General features: G+C 45.0%; 1 protein-coding gene across 1 annotated transcript in view; it reads left to right on the forward strand.

Annotated features, from left to right (window-relative positions):
* Positions 1–18,894, forward strand: part of Lrch1 (leucine rich repeats and calponin homology domain containing 1) — a 178,178-nt gene that overhangs the window by 35,015 nt on the left and 124,269 nt on the right. The window lies entirely within an intron of this gene.

Consider the following 18,894-nt stretch of genomic DNA (forward strand, 5'->3'; position numbering starts at 1 on the left):
AGTGGAATAAGGACAGCGCATAGTTCTGGGTTCATGAACATGGTACAGTGAACCCATTCCCTCTGTGCTAACTATAATAATAATAATAATAATAATAATAATAATAATAATACACAAATAATAAATAACATTAAATAATAAATAGCTAAGAATAAATAATAAAATAATAAATAATAATAAATAATAAAAATAATAAAAAATGAAATTGTGGTTTCAGAGAACTCTCAGCCTGCCAATCCACCTTCGAGTCCCTGCACCTGAAGGAGGCCACAGGAGGCTTAGATCAAGTCCCCAGCCTTGAGGTCAGTCAGACACTTGCCTTGAAGGAGAGGCCGAGCTGACGGAAGCCATGAACGGTGCTTTAAATGAGCAGGCCAGGGGGTTAGAGCTTGGTCATGGTCATTTGTTACTCTTTAAAGATTTACATTTTCACTCTAGCCCATTGGATCAGCCCATTGGGAAACATCTGCAGTGTGGGGCATGAGGGGCTCAGTGGACCCTAGGCAGGTTAGTGTCACAGAACCCTTCAACTTTATCATGGAACAGGGTGAAAAGCCATCCCCGGTTTGCAAGGCTTCTTGTAATCATGTGACTTAGGAATCAAGACGTAGGTTCCCATCTTCAAATTCTCAGGAGAGGCACAGTGTCCGGCCAGCAGCACCTCATGTCGCCCAAGCCTTTATTTTGAATGTAGCTGTGCAACCCAGTGGCCTGCAAGTATTCCCTGTAATGTGCAGTGGAGTAGACTTTTAAATCATGGCTGTTCGTAGTGGGGGATCCCTAGCACATAGTTATTGATTCATTTTTTTTTAATGAACAGGAGTGCTCCCCAGTCAGGGTGCATTGTGGTGCATAGGCAGCCAGTCTGTGATGTGTGGGGGAGTGCCACGGAGGAGGGTCCCTGGCTTGTTGCATGTCTCCTGCTTCTGGATTCCCCCATCTTCAGCAACTGTAGGCGAGGGCAGGAGAAAAGAACTAGAATGGTTGATGCTTCCTGCTTGTATGATGCTAAGCCCTTTGCAGGGATGTGGGGTTTCCTCCCCTGGCTCTCTGACTAGAGGGTGTTGGATTCACCTTGACCTCACATTGATTCCTGCAGGTCTGGCTTTTTCTTCTGTGGCTGTGTTGGTAAAGGATGCGCACCCCAGCAGGTGTGTTGCAAACCTTACTTGTCATGGCTGGTTCTGTCACTCCAGAGTTTCTTCTGAGATGTCGCCACCGTCCCAAGCTCTGCTCCATGTCTTGCCTTTGGTGACTCTCGGCTGCTTTACAGGCTAAAATTCAAACTAGTTTGTTGTGGAATCTAGCCCCCTGTGTCCCCTCTTGTTTGGGCCTGGCTTTTGACACGCTTTTGAGGAGGAGATGTAGGTTGGATAGAGTTACTTAGCATGTGGCTTTCTCCATCTCTGAACCTTGTGCCTCTTGTGTGCCTGCATCCTTCCTCTTAAGACTGTCACTCTCCAAATCCCCATGCCACTCTGGGCCAAGGTCCCACACTAACTGCAGCCTTTCACAAGTCTCTTAAGCATTTTCAATTGCTGAGCTTGCGTTTCTAGTTTTTCCAAACCTTAAGGAAATTTAGGCTTCAAGCCATTTGAAAAATACTCAAAAAAGTGCTTGATATATTTTTTTTCACTTCTTCGATACAAGAAGCTTATCAATGTGCTGTCAAGCATTATGTGTGTTGTGCTTGTCTGTATGTCCATGCACCATGTGCATGCCTGGTGTCTTGGAGGCCAGATGAGGGTGTGGGATCTGCAGTTACTGCTCTTTGTGAGCTGCCATGTGAGTGTGGGGAATTGAACCCAGGTCCTCTGGAAGAATAGCAAGTGCTCTTAACCGCTGAGCCATCTCTCCAGCTCCAACCAAGCGTGTTTTGACAAGACTTGAAACAAAAATGTTTTGTATAAGATTTATTGATTTAGTCATTGATTTAGTCTTCGCAAGACGTGAATGGCCTAGATGCATTTAGTTAACTAGGACATATCATTCTTCAGAGGTTTTGTTTTTGAGGAACACCATGCATAGTATGGAGCCAGTCGTTAAAAAGTTATTTATTGAAAAGCCTTCAGGGCCAATCACAGGATTTGAATACTTTTTTTTTTTTTTCCTTTGCCATGCTGGGATGAAGCATGGAGCCTTGCAGTGTGCTCAGGAAGTGCTCTAGCCACACCCCAGCTTGAGTCACTGGATTTTAGAACTGGGTTAATTGAGGTGACTTCAGTTACTGTAGTAAGCTAGGTCCTCAGATAAGCAAGGCCCTACTGTGATCCAGTTGTCCTTGGGGTGGTTTAAGTGGTCACTGCTCAGCCTCTGTCATCAGCTACCCTGCCTTTGTAATTAATGCCTTGGGCTCAGCCTGCTCCCTGCCCAGGGTGGGGTGAGACACGAGGTATATGGAGGTGGGTAGATACCTATGTCTGTGTCAGTCCCAGGGGGACTCCCAACCTCCCTCAGCTTCCTGCCCGGACAAACTCTGAGCTCCCTCTGATGTGATTTTGTTGTTGTGGTTTTTATTAAACCCTCCCCACCTCTCCACCCCTCCCAATGACAATGTGGAAAAAGCTCTGGATTATTTTGTGTTCTTTTTTTTCTTTTTCTTTCCAAGACAGGGTTTCTCTGAGTAGCTCTGGATGTCCTGGAACCTGATCTGTAGTTCAGGCTGGCCTCGAACTCACAGAGATCTGCCTCTGCCTCCCAAGCGCAAGGGTTAAAGGCATGGGCCACCACTGCCCAGCGTGTGACTTTAAAAAAAAAAAAAAATCATATATTATTTCTTTTTCTAAAGGTAATTTTAAATTAGTAAGATATAATGCAAAAGTGTCATTATCTACTGATGAAACCTGGGATGACATGTTTGTGTAAATTCTAAGACCAGTAAAAGCTGCTCCTTGTAGCATTTGTCAGAATGTGATATGTGACAGAAATAGTTTTAAGTACTCTTCAGTTGACCCATTTGGGGTTGATGAGGTGCAGAGAGCTTAGTGACTTGCCCAACACCACGCAGCCAGCCAGTAAGTGGCAGAGTTGGGGTTTAAGTGCAAGCAGTCAGATTCCAGCAAACGAATCAAGATAGTCACTGCCTTTTCATTTTGTATTGTGTGTGTGTGAGTTCGTGTGGGTGAGTGTGCGTGTGTGCGCATGCGCAAGCACATGCCTGTATGTGGGTATGTGTTCAGGTGCACATGTGTGTGCAGGCCAGAGGCCAGCCCCTAGGAGTTGTCTACCTGGTTTGTTTGTTTTCTGACACATCACAGTGGCCTGGGGCTCGCCCCTTTGGCAGGCTGGCCACTCTGTCTCAGGGTCCATTGTCCCCATCAACTCAGTGTATACAGAGCCACCAAGCCTGACTTTTCACATGGGTGCTGAGGATCCAGCTCCTACTTCCCTGCTCCTGCCACATGTCACCGTGCCTACAGCCTGCCAGTCACAGAGCCTGCATCATCACTAACTCGGTTACCCTTGCTCTGCAGCTCTGCCCCATGGCCTGATTCTTTCCCCATGCGGCAGCCCCAGATGGGCAGGAGAGTGGTAGAACCATTATGTTTTCACTCACTGGAGATGGATGTGAGCTAGCCCCGTGACTTCCCCAGGTTTATTGCTGACATCTGTTTCTCCTGAGTGTATCCAGCTGGGGCCAAAGCCGCATCTGTTCCTCTAGCTTCCTCCTGCCTTTTAAAAGGTAATGTTGAACTTGGCTTGATTTTGATGGTGAACACTGAAGAAGACAGGTTCTAGCCACGACTCAGCACGAGTTTCTGTGGCATCATTCCATACTTCTGGAGCCTTTGCCTGTGACAGGAATAGACCCAAGGAATTTGACAAGTCAGACAAAGCGCGCTAGATACAGAGTCCTACCTAGCTGGGGATGGGAGGGATGATTCTTTGTTGGTGACTGGTACCAGGTGATGGCCCCTTGCAATCCATTTTTTTCCCCTTTGACTAGTCTGTGTAGGAATGAGATGTTGAAATTGGGAAAGGGATTAAGAATGGTAGACCTAGCTAGGCATGGTGGCTCAGACTTGCAATGCCAGCATTTGTGGAGGCAGAGGCAGAAGGATTACTGTGAGTTTGAGGCCAGTCTGGGTTACAGTAAAAATAATGGAAAAGAAAAGGAAACAGAATGGCCCCTGTGTTTTAAGAATAATCATACTAATGACAGCATCATTGAAAGTTTAAAACCTTTTCATTGTGATGTCCAAAGCCTTTCACAGTAACCCATTTTGAGAGTTGAAAGCAGAAGTGTTCACAGACAGTGCCTCCTATTTTAGCTTTACAGAAAGGAGAAGGAGCTCTTTAAGGTGGGGGAGGGAGGCAGCAGGCTCTGTGCTGGCCTGTGAGCTTGAGACCTGAGCTGACACCCCCCCTTACATCCCCCATCTACAAAAAGCAAAATCAAAAGCTTTTTCCATGGTAATGAGAATGTTGGGTTGCCGCAGCCTGAACTTTCTATAAAGCATGGAAGACACACAGTTACTTCAAGGAGTTCCAGGGTCCTGGTCCCCTAGCCCTAAACATTCTGGATCTAAAGCAGGCAGCCCATTCTGAGTGTAAATCCATGTGTCTGCCTTCTCCATGCAGTAAAAAGAAAGTCACTTGTTATTTTGCATGGATGCTGTGTTAGTGACAGTATGCCTGTCATCTGTTCCCATTTCTATGATGTAAGACACTTGATGTTACCAGGAATAGCAAATCGGAACAGGCCAGGCATTGAGTTTTATCCTAAGTGTGAATATAGAACTGATACAGAAATCCTGGAACAGAGACCCCTTTGTTAGGACGTGGAAAAAATATTCTGTGAATTTTAATGGAAGTTGCATTCAGATTCGACGCGGAAGACATGAATAGACAAAGGGGATGATTTTGGGGAGGCTTCTGGAAGCTGAGGAGATTCTCCTTGGAAAAGAGGTGGCATGTGTTTGGATCCGGGTCCTGTTGGCCTTAGACACAGGAAGTCAAATCTGCTAAGGTCTGAGCACCTTGTCCTTTGCTCAGCCCTTTTTGCCTGCTGAATTTCGGAGAGGAGGGGGAGTTTCCACCATTCATGAGCATCTGGTGCTGGATTCTGAGCATACACAGCTCAGGGAATCCCATCAGATGACTGTAGAGCCACTGTGATAGGTTTGAGTAGATTTGTATTTATTGTTGCTGTGCTTGAAGCTCTGAGAGACTCCAGGCAGTCAATCAATAAGGTTAGGGTTAAGTCCTCATTGTGCAAAGTCCTGTATTTGTGAATGACCGACATGTTAAAATGTGTTACCCCAAAGCAACGCTTGAGGTGCTTTCATGGATGTTGGCAGTCAGTGGTTATAAATGATAACAAAAATGCCAGATGCCTGTATTGGGTGAGGCTGGACACCGCTAGATACTCCTCTTGTCTGTCCTCAAACGGTTAGTTAGTGTCCCTGTGGCATTCTACTTAACCTGGCTGTTTTGAACTGTCATGCCTCTGTTGGTGATTTTCCTGTTTAAAATGGTCCCAACTGTAGAGCTGGTATGTGTTTGGTGTTGCTAAGGGAGGGCTGTGACTTGCCTTAGGAAGAAATGCCTGTATGTTAGAAAGCCACTGTTGCCTCTGACTCTACTGCTCGTAGAGTAGCTCTATGTTAGAAGGGTTTGTTTTGATTTTGTGTTTTTAAATAGAGACAGAAATAAAACAAAGTTATGGGTTGACTGGTTGAGCACAGTATGTTGGGGGTTTGTAGGACACTGACCCTGAGCATCCAGGAGGATTAGAGGATTGCTAAGTGTTGATGGAATGTTCAAGGTCACCTTCTACAGTGGGACTGTCTCCTTGAACAGTGAGCATCACTGGGGGGAACCGTCTCCTTCCATCCTTCCCAGGCAAGCCCCACTGGCTTCCAAAAGGTCTTGAGACTGTTGTGGTTGGGTGTCCATAGCTGCAAGTTTGAGTGTGTCGGACCAGACCTACAAACCAACAGTAGAGCTTGAATGGAAGGAAATCAGTGCATCCTTTCCCCAGGGGTCCATCATTTCTTCATCGGTACCAATGGATTCTGCAGAGTGTCCAGGTAGATTTTCTGTGGCTTCCTGAGCAGGACCCCTGCAGTGAAGAGTCATTGTGAAAACAGGCCCATGGGACCCTACCCTGTAGAGGGAGTTGCTTTTGGTCTGTAGTAGGCTTTACCTTTCAATGTATTTTATTCTACAGGTTTAAGGAAAAACATCCAATTCCAAAATAGTAATCTAATTTTAAGAGTGTGTGTGTCTACCCTTCTGTATTCCATATAACTTTTCCTTTTGTTTTGCCACTTAAAAGGAAAACGGGGGGGGGGGGGAGTGGTAGAAACAAAACAAGCTCCGTTTGGGGAAGTTTTTTTTAAGGTCATTTGGCTAGACAAGGAATGAAAGAGGCAGGATTTCCGGTATGGGCCTTTGGTAGGGGAAGTGAAGGTTGCTGCTAGGCCTGGGTTCAGTGTCTACATAGTCATTGGAAAGTGACTTTCTGCTTATCGAACCCTGGGTATTATTCCATAGTGCATGAAACCTTAGAACTAAGTGTGTGTGTGTGTGTGTGTGTGTGTGTGTGTGTGTGTGTGTGTGTGTGTGTCTGTTCATCCATCATTGTCCATTTGTCTCTCTCTCTCTCTATCTGTCTGTGCTATCTGTTTGTGGTGCGTGGGTTTGGTGCCTTTATGTATTATGGTAAGATGCACACAAAACTCTCTGAGCTATTTTAAATGCACAATTCAGTAATGTTAAGTACATTCATACTGCTGTGTGATGGGGCTTCTAGAACTCTATCTTGGAACCCTGAAGCTCTGTAAGCACCAGCTCTATCTCCTCTTATCCCAGGCCTTTTGAAATGGCTGTTCTACTTTGTCTTGCTATGAATTTGATGACTGCAAGTAAGTCATATAGGACACACAGTATTTATGGTTTGGTTTTTGGGTGACTGGTTATTTAATTTGGCAGAATGTGAAAAAGCTGGATGTCATCATGTATATTTATTATATCCCAGGGGCTTGCTGGCTGGCTGGCAATCCAGCCTACCCTAACTAATGAACCCTAGGTCCCAGGTAGAGATCCTGCCTCAAAAAATCCAAGGTGGAGGGTGCTTGGAGCTTGATGTCTGGCCACCACATTCACATACTTGACGATAAATGTGCATACCCACCCAAACACACATATGCACATGCATGGGGGGAGGGAGGTGGAGGATCTTGTTCTGTGCTCCCACACTTAAGGCCATGCCTGTGTGCGGACGTTGCTTGCCCTTTGGCCCCTTCCTTGTAATGCACACTGTCTGTTGGCCTGCTGCTTGGGCTTTGTGTCATGGTAGTGTAAAACATTTTTGTAAGCATCTTTATGTTTGGGGACTGTCTCCTGAAGCTGCTTTTTTGTGTTTGTTTTTGTGGATGTGCCTTAGGGACACCTGTGCTGGAGACGTTCAGCGTTTCATGGTAGTTTTTTTTCAAATGTAAAGAGCAGACTTGAGGTCAAGAATGTGAACCAAATTGTCAGGCCTTTTAAAGAATTACTGAGTTGTATTTAGTTTTGTTCGCCCTTCCTTAGGCCATGGTCATTATTATACTTACTCAGCTTCAGTTTGTGACTGACTTAGCATAAGTGCTTTCCAAGCTTTCCCATGAGAAGTGTGTTTTGTTTCTTAAACCTCAGTGCTTGTTTCAATTTGCAAATATATACGGTTATTACTAATTTACATAAAATGCTTATTATTGGATATGTTTCATTTCATATCTTGCAAATTATTTTATCTCACCTTGCATTATTATATTATTAGAGACAGAGTCTTTAGCTTAGGCTGTCCTTGAACTCTTACGTAGCTCAGGATGACCTTAAACTTCTGATTGCCCCACCTCTGTGTCCTCTAGCATTCTGGGATTGCAGGCATGTGCCTCCACACCCAGTTTATACAGTGCTGGAGACCAAGCCCAGAACACATGCATGCTAGGCAAACACTACCAGCTCTGCCGTGTCCCCAGCCCTTGTCACACATTTTAATCTTAGAACTTCGTTGCTCACAGGGCCAGGGTACTTTTTGGTGGTGAAGGCCTTCCCACGTGGTTATCAGTGCACGTGATGACATCACCACCATTGCCTAATTGGTCAGATTTTCAGTGATATTCTCTTACATTTTTTTTCTGACTTCTTCATGCACAGCTTTTATCTATTATTTTTAAATGCATTTTAAAGTTAAGATGTTACATCACCTCCCCCTTCCACCCCGCCCCGTGCCTCCTATGTACCTTCATTTCAGTCCTTCACTTGTTCCCTCCACTCTCAGATCGATGGTCCTGCTTCTCTTTGATTATTATTGTCATATCATTGCTGGGAAACAGGCTGTATGACAAGCTTAAGAATTAACAGTCGGTATATTGTAGTTGAGTTTGTGTCCTGGATCCTCTGTCTTGCCACGATGCCATCCATTCAGAGACATGGGTCCAGCTCTGCTTTAGTGGTGACTGTCCTGCCCTACAGGTTGGACTCTGAATAAGCCACTTAATCAGTCTAAACCTGAGAGGTGTCCAGACTAGCACTGCAGCATGCAGCCGACTCAGGGATGTCTTTGGTTGAAATTGAGCAGAGCCTAGGTTTTGGACATGGGCAAAGTCTTTGGGGAGGATCTAGCTTCCTTGTATCACTGAGTAAGTTTGCTCCAAGGCATTTTTTTTAAAACCATGTCATGATCATACCCAGACTGTGTGACGTGTAGTAGTGACTGGTGTCTACCGAAGGTGGAGAGCAGTGTTCCAAACAGCATGCAGTAGATCTGAATCTCCTTGCAGTTTGTCGTGTTTGTACCTTTGGATGGGCTGCCGGACCTGTTGACTTCCTATGAGATTACATAGAAATAGGGTTTTTGCTTTTTCTCTTAAACAGGATTCATGAGCACAGGATTCATGAGCACTACACTTAGTGTAGTGTCTTGCCACCAGAAAATGTCCAATGCTGTTGACAGTTGCAGGGCACTGACGGCTTTGAACTAGGATGGGAGTGTTGAATCCCCTTTCTCTCTGCTGTAAACAGCTTGTCTGAAGGTGGAATAGTACGATCAGGGATGTTTATTAATAGCCACTGTACAGCATTTCCCCAGCTGTCAAGTAGTCATTCAATTTAAACCTATTTGTCGCTTGCTGGATAGAGGGCTGTGTTATAATGGTATCTGCATTCTATGGTTCCAGCTTGTAGCTGCGTTTTGCCTCTTGGCTTTCTTGATCCAGGAGGGAGAACGCTCTTCCCAGTGTTGCAGGCATGGAACAGAGATATGGCCTGTCTCCAGAGTACTGTTTTTGGCTGGCTGTGTGGGGAGCATGGGTGTGTCAGATCACCAGGAACAACAAGCCACACTAAGGATCTAAGGCCCTGGGAAGCTTTCCAGTTTCCTCTTGAGTCTGACTCAAGTCTTCCCCAAAGTCCTATTAGCCTCAGCCACCCTCAGGCTCCTTAGACAACTCAGCAGGGTTTCCAAGGTGGCTTCCAGAGCTGGTGTCTGGAGCCTAACAGAAAAAGCAGGGGCACCGGGTTGATAATGCAGTGATTACTAATATGGGATGTAGACAATACTCCACTTTTATGATTGGAAACTTCAGAGTACTTTGAAGGAAAGGTTTGTCCTTTGCACTTCTTTGAGGTTTGTGTTTGAAGTAATGATGGTAAACTCTTAAATTCAATGACAATTAAAAAAATTAGTTTTTGTTGTTGATGACATTGAACACAATTAGCTTGATTCTTCCCTATCCACCAGTCAGGTTTGTTCTCTCTCTCTGTCTCTCTCTCTCTCTCTCTCTCTCTCTCTCTCTCTCTTCCTCCTTCCCTCCCTTTCTCCCTTTCTCCCTTTCTCCCTCCCTCCCTCCAGCTTATTTTTCTTTTTTATGCTATAGGCTGTCATGGAATTTTGAAAGATGATGGGGATGGAATGCCAGATGTAGAAAATAAAACAGGACATCCATATAAAGAGCTTATTTTTAAAACCTTTAAAAACATGTGTGTGTGTATACATGTGTGTGCATGTATGTACATGTACAGCCATGGTATGCTTGTGGCAGTCAGAGGACAACTTGACGGAGTTGGTTCTCTCCTTTCCCCGTGTGGGTCCCAGGAACTGAACACAGGACCTCAAGTTTGACACCAAGGGCCTTTATCCACTGTGCTGGCTAGTTTTATGTCAACTTGACATGAGCTAGCGTCATCTGAAATGAGGGCCCCTCAGTTGAGAAAATGCCTCCATAAGGTCTGGCTATAAGGCATTTTCTTAATTAGTGATTGATGAAGGGCCCAGGCCATTGTGGGTGGAGCCATCCCTGGGTTGTTGGTTCTGGGTTCTATAATAAAGCAGGCTGAGCAAGCCATGGGGAGCAAGCCAGAAGCAGCATCCTCCCTGGCCTCTGCGTCAGCTCCTGCCTCCGGGTCCCTGAGGCTTGAGTTCCTGTCCCAATTTTTTTTGATGATGAGCAGAACTATGCTCAAATAAACCCTTTCCTCCCCAGGTTGCTTATGGTCATAACATTTCATCCCAGCAATAGAAACCCTGACTGACATGTCCACTAAACTATTTTGACAGTTCAAGAGTGATTATTTTTTTAATAAAAGCACAATCCATGGAGTATTTTAGATCTACCATCATTAAACATAATTAAACAGACCCCTTGAGTATCCTCCTTACCATAGGATTATGGTCAGATAGAATGATTACAAGTTGAAAATACTGCAAGCCCAAAGTAACTATCCTGCCGAATATCATGGTCTAGCTTCTCTTGGTTGTGCTTTTATGATTTTTCTTTTTTCTTTGCCCATTTTGGGGCAGAGGGAAGAAGAAGGAAGGGAGGGAGGGGGGAGGAAAGAAGAGGAGTTGGATGGGTAGAGATGATCTGGAAGGAGTTGGGGGTAGGGGAAACCATGATCAGAATTTATTGTATAAAAATTTTTCAATTAAAATACACACACTCAGTACATGACATTAGCCTATAATTGGGCAAAATCATTTAGCACGAAACACGTTTTAGAATAGTGTTGACTTTCTCATGTAATTTATTGAGTGCTCTATTAATGTCACACATGGAATGATTGTGTGAGCATACCTTCCCTTCATTGTGAGGGGATTGTTTGGGACTGCATTTATCTGAAGCTCAAACCAACCGTGGCAGCCTGTTTTCTCTGGCATCTGTAACTGGGGAGAAGGTGCTGAGGGAGGGAGGTAGCCAGATAAAGCGCTTAGAGTCTGGTGGCTTTTTTGTCAGCCAGCCTGGCTGTCCTGGGAGTCCAGCCCCGTGCCTTCTCCTGTTACCACTCAGGATAGACGACAGTGACTCCAGGCAATGGGACGGATTACTTGTGAAGGAACATAGTGGGCCGGTCTCCTGGAAACATTTGCTCTCAGGCCACTTCATTTTGATGCTCGCTTGTCTGCCCTTTCTCCCCATGATACTGAATAAGTCTGAAAAGGTGGCTGGAGCTCTGTAGGATTTATCCTTCTCTGCTCTTGATCCTGAGACACACCAGAATAATGTGACAGGGTGCTTTTTTATTGGATGAGCTTCCAGTATATGCCATTTAAACAATACATTTTATCACATTGCAGTACTAGCTGCAGACTTTTCATCTCTGAGTCTAAGGAATCAGGCACCTGCTGACCACGATCAAGTGAGCCTCACACTTGGTCCCCTGAGCTTCGGTGAGAGCCAGAGGTTCCTTGAGGATACTCTTAGCTGTACTCATTATTGGCTGAGGAATTGGGAGCAAGCATTCAAATGGACAAGAAAAAGGTTGGGCTGAGTGATAGACAGTGACATCATGATGGGAGACACCGGGTCCCTCGGGTGAGGATGCTGAAGCAATCTTTCCAGTCCCTTCTGAAGTGTAGCTGTTCAGAACTCACATGTGTTTTCTCTGAGGAAAGTTGGATTGACGTGGAATCACACGTGTGTGGGATTATCCAGGTCCTTTCTAAACAGCCAGGCTGGGAAAGGGTACACCTTCGACTGCCGAGTGTTTTCCTGGGTTGGGCTCCAAAGCTTCCTGACTCCTGAACAATAACGTGTTCTTTCCATGCTGCTTTATGCATTTACTTTATGGGAGTCCTTCGCCTTTATCCACTAAGATCCACCTTGGAAACATACTTGTGTCCTGTAGGACCAGATGTTCAAACGTGCAGAGAATATTCTGTTCAGATATTCCGCAGTGCGAGTGGGCCTCGGAGGAGGAGGCGGGGTAGGAGGAAGAGAAGGAGGAGGAGGAAGAAGAAGAGGGACCCCTCTCCATTCTCCTCCTCTCCTCTCCTCTTCTCTCTTTTTCTCTCTCTCTACTCTCTTCCTCTCCCGTCTGACTTATTTTTTCAAAACTAACTATAATCATATGCTTGCCACTCATGTGCCTTTCTGTATTGTTGCTGGACAGTTTTGACCACCATCTCCAGCCCTCCCTATGTAGGGAAGGTTAAATAATTCTTCATGAGATAAATTCCATAATGGAAGGTTTGAACCATTCTGACCTTTTAAGTTTTTTTTTCCTCTTAATATTTTCTTGCTGTCTGAGAATGTGATATTTATGTGTATTATAAAGACCGAGAGACCTGTAGCTTGTGACAATGGCTGTGAACTGGACTATGTCGGAGGCAAGGGGTTGATGGTTATAGGGCTGGAAGGAGTCTTGGCACCCTCAGGCCCTCCCTTGGAGGAAGCAGAAGGTGCCCCCCACCACCTGGCAGGCTAGTGGGAAAGCTGGAATCCAGCCCTGTTTCACCGGATTCTAGAGACTTCTCCACCAGCTGCTGAGAAACCACTTAGCACAACTGAACTTTTCAGACAGCTGAAGTTCAGATGCCCAATGCAACTGCTTTCTGGTGAAAGTTGTCCTTGTTGGGTAGGGGTGAGGTGCTGGGGGCTGACCCTTCATCACAGACCTGTACCTCAGCCATTGAAAGTTGTTCTAAAGACATTTACCTTCTGAAACCTTGACTGTGTAGAACACGGTCAGCTTTATGATATGTCACTGTTTTGGGAATGTTGGCCATTGTTTGTGGTTTGATTCTTGGATCCCTTTTCTACTAGGAGCCGCTTGACAACAAGCCTCCTGTGTGGACCCAGCACCTTTTGCTGCTGTAGGATCGATATTCACGATCCTGTTCTATTACCTGCTACCACTTGTACCCACAGGGTTAGAGTTGACTGAGATGTTGAGTGACCACAGAAAGACCATTGGCAGTGGAAGATTGTCTCTAAAGAAGGGGTGTAAATGTCACATAGACCCTCACAGGGAAGCTACAGAATCAAGAGAAGGAGAAGCCTGAGCCCAGATCTTTCTTATGGTTTCCATGGGAGAAGCAAACAGGCTAGGGAACAGTGCAGGATTCTTGGTTTGGATAATGTCGGTGGCTTCTAGGCTACAGACAGTGACTAGTTGCCTGTTGTCTGGCCTTGGTGACTTGGGACAGAGGAAGTACGTGCTGATGTGTGAGAAGGAGGGAGGGTAAGGAGGCTCTGAGTTGCTGGGTAGATGGAAAACACTTTGACCATCAATTTAGCCCTGTCATTAACGGAGGGCAAACAAACACAGAACACTGACCCATTTTAATTCTTTGAATTTCGGGGAGATCCAAGAAACTCTTCAGCCAGGCATGTTAGACGGTGTCTATTGTGTGTCCTGGAAGAGGGTGTTTATTATTTTATAAGGAATGAGATCTATTTTATTTTGAGATCTTCCTGTGATTTTGGACTTACAGCAAAGACTAGATATTTTCATAACTAAATAAGGCTTCTTTATTTGAAGCCCTATAGATTCTTAGTGATTGAAAGCTCTTTCTTTCTTTTTCCTCTCCATCTCCTTCTCTCTTGCCCCCTCTCTCTCCTACCCAGTTTAAGTAGAGCCCACATGCCACCTGCCATGATGTCCTTGTATAAGCAGTCATTTATTTATTTACATATTTATTCTCTAAAGTTTATTTTATTATTTGGAGGGGCTTTCACCATGCAGCCCTGGCTGCCCTAGAACTTTTCTGTGCAGACCAGACTGGCCTCAACCTCAGAGATCTCTCTGCCTGCCACTGCCTCCTGAGTGCTGGTGGTTAAAGGTGTTTGCATGCCTGGCTCTAGGTCTTCATTTCCTGCTACCTCTTTTATAGCTAAATCTGAAGTGACCTTTCTGTGTTTCCAGGATGGCACTCACACCTGTTGGGTTTTCTTCTTGTGCATTTTCTTCCCTCCTCTTGGCATAGTTCTCTGTTTTCCAGCATGTGGTCCAGGGTCTAGGGATGAGCCAGAGGCAAATGTTTGTTGAGGGTCCCCTGTGGTGGCTAGCATCTCACTGCTGCTCACCCTCTGATGGCAGGCTTGACTATCTGGTGAGTGACTCCAGGGACAGTAGAAGCTGCTTGTTCTTCCTATGTGGTAATGCTTCCAAGGAAGCTTTGTGAGGCTTCATATCTGACAAGCCCTGTTCAGTATTTGTGGGATTAATGGAGTAGTTTAGGTCTTAGAGACAAAGGTATCAAAGCAGAGGGAGGGGCTTAGGATAACTAGAGCCAGATAGTAAATACTGACTCAGAAGGACTTCAACCCAATCTTGCTCATAGGTGAGGTGAAATTATGTTTCCATTTGAATGATAATCTCACACACACATCAAAGGATTTTGGATAGCACTGAAATGTAATTCAGTGATGTTATAGGGTTGAAAAAGGACCAACATGTCCAGTCTGTAATCCTTGAAGCTTGTGAAAGTGTCCATTATATGGGGGAAAAGGATTTTAGATATCATTGAGGATAGAAAGTTCTTTTTTCTTGGATTATCCCATTGAGACATCATATACACATCCACATGTGCATAAACACACACATACACATACACACACACACATGCACACACACATACACACACATTCACACACACAAAAACACACATATACACACACTTATACCCACACACACTCATACACACATGCGCACAGATGCACACAATACACACACATGCACATGCACACACACATACACACACTCACACTTTCACACATGCATGCACACACACTCACACACACACTCACACATACACACACGCATGCACACAATACACACCCTCATGCACATGCACACATACACACACATACACAGATAGGCACACACACATGCACACACATATGTGTATATACATACAAACATACACACATGCGCACATGCATGTGCACACACACATACATACTTACACATACACACATGCACACAATACACACACATACACACACATGCACACACACATGCACACAATACACACACATACATACACACACATGCACACACACATACATACACACACATGCACACACACATACATACACACACATGTACACACATACACACGCAGACACAGACAGGCACACACACGTACACACACACATATGCACACACACAAGCACACAGATACACAAAGACACACACCAGGTTCTTCACACACTCACACTCACACTCAGGCACATGCAACCCTGTGCTGGAGAGAATACACGTGCCCCTCTTCTGTGTGGATGCCACCTCAGACCTGAAAAGATGCTCACCAGAAGCTGAGAACCGGAACTCTGTTCAAGTGTCAGTGTGGATGGTTTCTGCCCAACCCCAGTCTCGCTGCCTTCTAAATTTCCAGTTTCCACACGCACATTTAAATTTTAATTTGGCTCGTTAAATGCTTTTATTGGTACCATTGTAAAGCATAATATAAAATCTCAGGCCCTCAGCCACCTCGGGAAAACAGCTCTCATTTATTGTGTCTCCTAACCAGGTGAGCAGCTTCCTTGGGAGCAAGAGGGTGGGGTGGGAAGGTGGGAATTCAGAGAACCACAGGTGACTTCATCAGGAGGAACTTCCCAGAGACAGAGGAGCCTCCACAGTGGGTCTGTGCTTCTGCAATGTAGTCAATACTGATTTCTGCTTGTTACAGAGCAGCGAGCAGGGAGGGCAGGGTGCCCCACGCTTACCCCTGTAGTATGAAGGTTCTAAGTCATCCTCTGATCAGAGGGGAAGTCTGCGGCCACTGTGACCCGGTGCTGTCATCCAGGACGGTGGGGGAACCTGTGAAGGGAGAAGGTGCCAGAAGCTGCGGTCCAGAGGACATTTCTTTCTCTTAGTCTGAGTCCAGGGACCACTTGCACAGACCATTGTTGGAGTCACGTTCCACTAAAGTTTCTCCAGGTGTGCAAGCCAAGGTGGAGGACGGCATGCTCTCCCCCAGAGCTGCTCTATTCCTGCTGCCGGTCATGGGTCCCACAAACAGTGTCATGTCATCTGGGATAATATTAATGTTTATTTCTACTCAGTATAAGGAAACATCCCCAAGACTGGAATGGTTTCTGAAAACAAGAACAGTGGTAACCAAATGAACTGCTTCACAGCCTGTCATTTCAGGTTTACAGAGTTGAGCCTACCATTCTGTCTTTCCTGCTGTAACCAAGGAGATGAAACAGAGTTGCAAATGACTGCCATTAGTATCAGGGGACGCTTGTCAGCCTGCTGCTAAAAGTGTTAATAATGGGAGCTTTCTAGTGGATTAATTTTTATAGAAATGCAGCAGAATTAAAGACATACAAACTTTCCACGGAGTTGACAGTGAACTTTGTGGATTACTTTAAAGGCCTATGCATTTGCCAGGTTCTTCCCTTCAACTGAGGTTTTCCAGATGGCCTAGCAAAAGACCTTTAAAAATGCTATTAAAATATGATTTATGTTTATTTATTATGTGTGTATACATGCTGTTGAGTGTGTGACATGCCATGCCATGTATGTGGAAGTGTGAAGACAACTTGTGGGTCTGATTATTCTCCTTTTAATGTGCAGGTTCCAGGAATTGGTGTCAGGTTGCCTGGTTGGTGGCTGGTGCTTTATGCACTGAACCATCTTGCCAGCCCCCTCCTTCCCAGCATTAAAAGTAAGAGGTGGTTTTTCTCCACATCATTAGGTGAGCCGGGCCGTGTGCTTTTCATACCCACATGGCTCCTTAACTAACTTGTCGGCTTTTTTCCTTATTTTGAGTTGTATGCATTGAAAGCGTAGAGCAGTCACACCATTTTACATATGGACAGTTTCTAAATCTCTGTCTTATTCGTGCAGGCTAACCTCATCGTGTGCCCTTTGATCTCTCCGTGCCCCCACTTCTCACAGCTGTGCCTTGGGGGTGGGTAACATGGTAGTTGGCACCAGTGGATTATGGGTGACTTCTTCCCCATTTTCATTTGTACGAGGAGGGTGTGTGTGTGTGTGCACTCACTCGTGTGCGCACATGTGTGTTAAAGGCTTGGGGCCCATCTTGGGAATCTTCCTCCATCTCCCTTACTACTCTCCACTTTATTCTTTGAGGCATAGTCTCTCAGCTAAACCCAGAGCTCAATTAGCAGTGTGGGTCTTGCTAGCCAGCATGTTCCAGCATGTTCCAGGGAGCCCCTGTTCCAGATATTCAAGGCTCCAATTACAGGCAAGCTGCCTTTCCTGCTCAGTGGTTCCATGGGTTCTGTGGGGATCCGAACTTAGGTCTTCTTGCTTATTAGGCAAGCACTTTCACCCTGAGCCACCCCTCCCCCATCATTTCGTCTGGTTCTAGAGAGATAGACTTGCTAGAGATAGACCAGATTGAAGATGATAAATAAATAAAACCATAAAACTGAAGTCATAAACACCCAGCTGGGAAACCGTCCTGATAAAAGGAAATGCGCAGTTCATAAAGGGTGAAGTCACTCAGGCGGTTTCTAGAACACACCCAATTAAGGAAGAACTTAAAAGAAAATTCTAAGAACACATAATTGTTAGTAATAGATGCTGTTTCCAAATCATATTTAGAACTTTATCTTGAATCATATTTTATGGTTGACTTTTTTTTGTTTGTTTGTTTTTCATTTGAAAACAAATGCTTTTCCTTCCAAAATAAACCCCTTATTCCCATTCCCTTGTATAGTACAGTGTTAACTCCCTTTGCCTCGGGCTGTCCACTCAGATGGAGGATATTGTGCATTGGAGAGGATGATGATGAAACAGGGACTTACTCTATTGTAGTCACAGGAGGGGAGAGGTGGCAGTGACTCAGAAGATCCTATTGAAATTGTGATGTTGAAAACGTTTCAGAATCACAGTCTGACCTTTGGCCATCAATCAGTCTGTGGCCAAATCACCTTGCGGTTTGCTCTCTCTTTTTCTGGTGCTGAGGATGGAACCTGGAGCCTTACATCATAGGCTAGTATTCTCCCACAGAGCTTTATCCTCCATCCTTGTCCCAGTGCCTCCCAGAGTTATTCTGAAGATGTCATTGTCTTCAGGACTATTGGGACTTTCCTGTCCAGAGACTCTGATCTATTTACTCATTGACAGCAGTGAATCAAACTTATTACTGCTCATGATTGAGTTGTTAGTCTTAAAAAACTTTTTCTCATGCCTATGTGGATAAGCTGTGACCATCACAATTATTGCTTTTTTTTTTTTTTTTTAAAAAGAAACCCACATTGGTCCTGGTGGTGTGTAGCATGACTGTGGAGGGCTTTCCTAGCATGCACAAAGCCCTGGGTTTAACCCAAGTGCCACATGAAACACAGTGTAGTGGATCATGTCTGTGATCCTAGCACTCAGGAGAGGAAGGTACCTAAAGAGCAATTGGTCAAAACTGTCTTCAACTACAGTGGAGTTCAGGGTCAGTCTGGGAGGGGGGTCAGTCTGGGATACATGAAACCCTTTCTCAAAAATAAATAAATGAACAAACAGCCCTGAACCCTCTTCTGTTCCCTCCTAAAGACCTCTTCGGTGTTACTGTTCCCAAGGGCAAAGGTGTTTTAAACTTGTAACTGATTTTAAAATTTCTTAATTGATAACCACTATTGCATATACTTTTGGGCACAATGTGATAATTCAATATATGTATATGACATGGAGTGACCAAATCAGGGTAGCTGGTAT

The sequence above is a fragment of the Phodopus roborovskii genome, unplaced genomic scaffold, assembly GCF_943737965.1.
Source record: "Phodopus roborovskii unplaced genomic scaffold, PHOROB, whole genome shotgun sequence".
NCBI classification, from domain to species: domain Eukaryota; kingdom Metazoa; phylum Chordata; class Mammalia; order Rodentia; family Cricetidae; genus Phodopus; species Phodopus roborovskii.